This window comes from Styela clava, chromosome 12 (genome assembly GCF_964204865.1).
Source record: "Styela clava chromosome 12, kaStyClav1.hap1.2, whole genome shotgun sequence".
Lineage (NCBI taxonomy): Eukaryota > Metazoa > Chordata > Ascidiacea > Stolidobranchia > Styelidae > Styela > Styela clava.
Window position 1 is genome coordinate 462,792 of NC_135261.1, and position 6,167 is coordinate 468,958.

Consider the following 6,167-nt stretch of genomic DNA (forward strand, 5'->3'; position numbering starts at 1 on the left):
TAACAACGTTTTTTTTAAAGGTGTTGTCTACAGAAAAGCATGCTTGGGCGAATAAGTAAATTCTCAATGCTTGAAAACGGCAGACTATTTCATTATTCTTCATTCCTTTAATATAAATAAAATATCTAAATTCGGATCATTTGTATCGTTAGCGTTTAATTCCTTTATATTTTTCGAACTCGACCCGATATTTAGACAGAGAATATGCGCATGAACTCTGACTGATGACCAGTGTTAACTCTAAGCAAATTATGAGTGCGAAAGTGCTTCGCAGTCCAAAAAAAAAGTGCGAAAGTGCTTTTGCCGATTTTAACAAGTTAGGTGCCCTAGCCTTTCATATAACCCATTTAAAACGGCATAGATACTCGAAAAAGGGCTCCTCCGGTTAATATTAAGAATTAAAGAGAAGCCTTTTCGTTAACCGAGTTCCCTTTGGGCGAATTCATGTTTAATTAAAACAAGCAAATTCATCGGCAACGAAATGACATCTGCTAACACCTGCCGCGGACAAAACTTTCATGCAATGTATCACGGTGTCAGTTGCTTACTCGCGTAAACAGCAAAGAATTTCAAATTTGTTACTCCTTCCATCTAACAGACACGAGGCCGGCTGGAAACCATATTAGTTACAGGGTGGATCGTTTGTACAAATCCGGTGCAAAATAACCCCCCCCCCCCCAAATATAAATAGCAATCAACTAATTAGGGTTAGGTGCGCTGGAAATTCAACTTTTCGATTCATCCCTAAACCTAATCTGATAATTATTAATTTGTGATTTTGAACCACTTCGAAAGTCGCCACCCGCTGTTTTAAAAGATAGGTTAACTTACGTTCCCTCCGAAATATTATGCAGGATACTCCCCTGTTTTAGGAGATAGGTTGACCTACTTTCCTTTCAAACTTTTTTCTCCGAAATATTACACAAGATCACTTTGAAAATGCTCCTTGAAAATCCTTGTTTTGTGAACTAGCGTGACCTAATTTCTCATTTACATTTATATTATACTATTTCAGAGCTTACCCAAGGACAAGTAATTTTTAAATGTCCACATGCCTTGGTTTGCGTGCGAGTTAGTTTAAATCGGGCAGAAAACATCATATATTGGCAAAATGTTTAGTAATGTCATGTACTTTCAGCATTCATAAATAGCACTCTTTGTAATGCTGCTGACCTAGTATCAAATATTCGCATCACAACGCCACTTGCGAGGTTTCCATATATTTCAATTACACTAATAGGAACAATGACATCAAAGAGTTTTCTTTTGCGAAGGTAGACTTAATATAATATGAGGATGATTCTTGAGAAAAACATGAATATAAAAAATGAACGAATGATATGATAATGGATCCCAAATAATTTTGAGAGTGTCTCGAAATACCAATCCATTTGATAAATAATTTTTATTCGACCACATGAACGCTGATATCCTGAAAATTAATGTTGAAAGAGAATTACGCATTCTCAGATATCGGACATCCAGTCGCGATATTCAATCGTTCATATGCACAAATCTCACATTAATAGTAATTGCTACCCAAATTTGTAAAGTTTAGAAACCAACAAACAGAAAATAACTAACCTAAAACACAATTAAAATTCAGTCGGCAATAAATTCGTCGCCAAGACGATGCCATACAAAACAAAAAAGATTTGGTCGCGAGAGTTACGTGAGATGACTGCCGTTGTTTTTTAAGCAGAATGTAAAAAAAATTATAATTAATAAACGGGAGTTACGACGCCCTTTACACATCGTGTGTATTAAACTTCCCTGGTAAGTACTATTATTATTGTACCTATACACCTGTTGGAGTATTTCGGACAATTTCGAATTTAAAATAAATGAAAACCAGACATATAATAAAGACGCAAAAGTAAAATGAACATTTATTGAAAAAGTTATTATTTAAGGAAGACAACATGATCGTACAATTCCGCCAAAACCTCGATGTTCGCAAGTGAGATGATAAATAAATACTTCCCTGTATTCGATCAATTAACTTTAGCGTATCGTTGTTCTGCCAACAAACAGCAGGGTGCAAAATATTTCCGTCCTGTGATATGCTCACAAATATTCTCGATATTAATATCATACCCTCGCGTATGTACTTTCTATTAGCTCTTTAGTGATCCCTTCCATCCTTGGCCAAGTCATGTTTCGAATATGTGAACATTTTATTCGACCATACGTGGCCGGCGGGATGTTGAAAATTGTAAACAAGAGAGAGGTAAAATCAATCGCGAATTTCGTTATAACGGCTCGTTTACGAATTGTTGCGCCTGTTATCGTCGAAAATGATTACATTTGTTGTATTTTGAGGCATTTAGGCAGTAATAATTAGGGCATGACATCATCAAAATCGTCAAGTGAGATCTTGAAATTGCAAATTCCGTAAATAAAATTGCGAATTATTCGGTAACGAATTCAGCTTTAATGACCGTCGGGGTATTGTTTTGTTGAAAATTATTATTAATGAAAGGTAAAATTTGATCTAAATTAATTGCAAAAATGTTTTATTTTAAATGTAACAAAACACATTTTGCGATATAACCTTTTATTATCGAAAACGGGTGTCCTGAAAAGTAAAATAGGATCTAAATTAATCGCAAAAATGTTTTATTTTAAATGTAACAAAACACATTTTCGCGATATAACCTTTTATTTTCGGAAACGGGTGTCGTGAAAAGCAAAATATGATCTAAATTAATCGCAAAAATGTTTTATTTTAAATGTAACAAAACACATTTTTCAAGATACAACTGTATTTTCGGATACCGGGTGTCATGGAGAGTAAAATGTGATCTGAATTCACCGTAAATAATGTTTCATTCCAAATGTATCATAACGCATTTTTTGCGATATAACTTTGTATTTTCGAAAACGAGGCGTCACGAAAATTATTAATTTAATGTTCTATCTATCGTCTAACTAACGTCTGGAACACATCATTTTCGGGGAGAACTCTAGCCCGCGAAACGTCATTTAATTTAAAATAGAGAATGTTTCACGCATTTCAAAACGGAAAATCACCAGTAAGTGGACAGGGATTCAACCCTCCGGATTCAGTATTCTATATCCCCGTGTCAGAACTTTCTGAAGAATGGAACAAAGAACCCGTCAAACCGCCGCGGAAGAAGTGGAGTATTTTTTGCACTAATAATTAGGGCGTGACAATATCAAAATCGTCAAGAAACTGGTGAATTTGCAAATTCCATAAATAAAATTGTGAATTGCTCGGTAACATTTTAGCTATAATTATCGCCGGGGTATTGTTTGGTTGAAAACACGTTGAAACTTGACGGAATTAGTTACAATTAGCGCCTGACCTCTATTAGGCACTCGAGCACTCGAAAAAAAAAGCACTCGAGCCCAATCTTTTTAGCATTAAGTCGCATACCTAAAATATCCTGCAAAAGAAGTGCTGTTCATTAACGTCATCTCGTCTTACGACCACGCAGAAATGCCTTTATAGCCGAATTATTCAATCACTATTTCAAATCAACATTCAGGATTGGCACAATTTCAGATTTGCGAAGTTTATCACCATAGAAATACACGAGAAAGTTAATTATCGTCTTAATAAATATCTGCATCACGGTATGGACAATAATATTACCATTCACATAAAATTGGGACGGTAAATTTACAAATCTTGATAGGTAATATTAAAGCCAGCGCAAATGTTAATTTGAGTCCTCAATGTCTTCAACAGCTGTTGCCGATGTGAACGAACGGGTAAACCCGAAATATAAAACTTCGATGTCCGCCGACCCACAAGAATTCATATTTGTAAAAAACAGAGGGCGGGAATATAGATTACCCAAAACCTGGATATCGCCGCCAAAACGATCGGTGACAAGAACAATTAGCGATTACAACGGAATTAACCAGTAAAAAGGCTTTGTTGCCGATTTTTTAATGTTTCCACCACGTTTATTCGGTATTCCTTAAAAATATTCGATTTGAAAAAAAATATTGAATTTTGCCCACCCCTCCTCGCATATCAATGAGAAATAGTTGTGTAAATATCGCAAAATTCCGGAAAATGCCACGTCCTTTCAACATTGTGATTACAATAAAATGGCACTTAATGGTATTTTGTGAATTTGTTGATTTTGCAAATCTGTGAAATGCTGCTAAAAGTTAAGTCTGATTTGAAAATCGTGCAGTTTGGTCACAATTCATCCAAAGTGACTATAACACCTTACTAACACTTTTTATAGTCATTTTGAATTCATCGATATCATTGATAGTCACATGACCACTCTAGTTCAAAGAAACGCCCCGAGAGCGTTTTTTGCGGGAGAAGCGGAATCCGTGTGCTTGTATAATAATCATATTATAAACAAGAATTTTGCCGTTAATGCAAAAGCTTCATCTCCTATGTCTGCATCTCATAGGTTAGAATTCCGGTAAATATCGTTATGATATGCAGAATTGAGTTACAAAAGTACTAGTATGTTACTTATTTGTCAACTTAATACTCGAAAATATTTGTTAACTTTGAATTTTTATTCTATTCAAAATCGGAAAAAAGTGCTATTTCTCTTCAAAATCGGAAAAAAGTGCTATTTCGCAGTCCCTAAAAAAAGTTGCGAAAGTGCTTCGCAATTTTCGCAAAAAAGTGCGCTAATAGTGAACACTGCTGATGACAATATGGTCAATGAAGAATAAATGTAGGCCTATGTAGTGAATCGGAAAATGTAAAGTTACAGGAGGAGTCCCGCTTTGAAGTCAAAAAAATATGGTAACCCTAGATAGATACAGTAGTTTATTTTGAAAACTCCATAACACACACAGATTAAAAATGGAGGATTCCGGAGAGCATACAAAATAGTTTAAGACATGATAAATATCATGCCCCTCAGCACACACACAAACCAAATTAAATGAGGCGTGGGCCAGAATTGAACAAACAAAATATGGAGTCTTATGTAGTTTCGTACCTAACATACTTTTGGTGGGCGTATAGTAACAATATTTGCACGTGTCAATCCTAACCCCCACCTGACCATGCCATCCAAAAATTATGTCTCTCTGACGTCACAGTGGCGTAATAGAGCCCTTCAAACTATACGAACCGTCATCCAAAACGCGCTTGTCTGCACACCTGAAATCGAATGGCTACTTCTCTCGTTTTTTCATCTCGACGATCCCAATATGAGAGAGATCACTAACGTTAGTAAGTTCTTTATCGCCGGCACCGATGCCATTTCAGGCGATCGTACGTATATTTGTCAAGCTCTATGACGTGATTGTGATGTCGCAGTGAAGTAATATTTGGATGGCATAGTCAGGTGGGGGTTAGGATTGATATGTCAGAAAATTGTGATGCTACGCCCACTAGAAGTATGTTAGATACGAAACTACACGAGACCCCAAATACGAAATAGTATTTAACTTTCGGGCTGTTGTACTTTTAACACTTACATTGATATAACCAATACAATCTGATATAAAGATAATGTGGGGAGTGCAATGTAATAAACTGACAACAATAGTCATTGAAGCTAAGAAAAACCGAGCCATGAAAAACTACACTGCTATTTGCCTGATTGCTAGATCGGGCATTGCTGAAAAAGGTGATGAAGTGGTATAAGATCAAGCAAACTCTAAACTATGACGGTAAACTCGGTGTACGAACGCTAATAAAAACAATTTTCAGGAAAAACACTAATCACACGTGAACAGGTCTGTAGCCTAATTGATATATTGACGTGGCCAGCATTGTTAAAACAGTATACACAAAGAGAGAACAAAACAAAAATATGCCATCAAATGAATGTTCAAAAACGTTGAGCATTGTTATGGTCATATCAATTTACATTAAAAACTATTTACGCATATATAGTTGAATTCTCATTTAGTATTCAAGTAGAATTTCTAGCACAGTACAGCACCCTATCCAAATTTCAAGAATTTCCCTCCAATTGGCTCAATAAACCAAACACTCTATGTGTCTCACAAACGAGGGGTGTCTGGGGCCACGTCAGATGCGTCATATCACACCATGCTTGTCTCAATAATAATCTAAATTAATCGTGGCAGTCACATGACCAAAATTGCCGTTTTCTGCTAAAAACTCTCGAATGCTCCGGTAAAATTTTTTCTCCTTCGGTAAATCGGATTGAAATTCAACGATGATTTTACTAAATTGCGCTTTT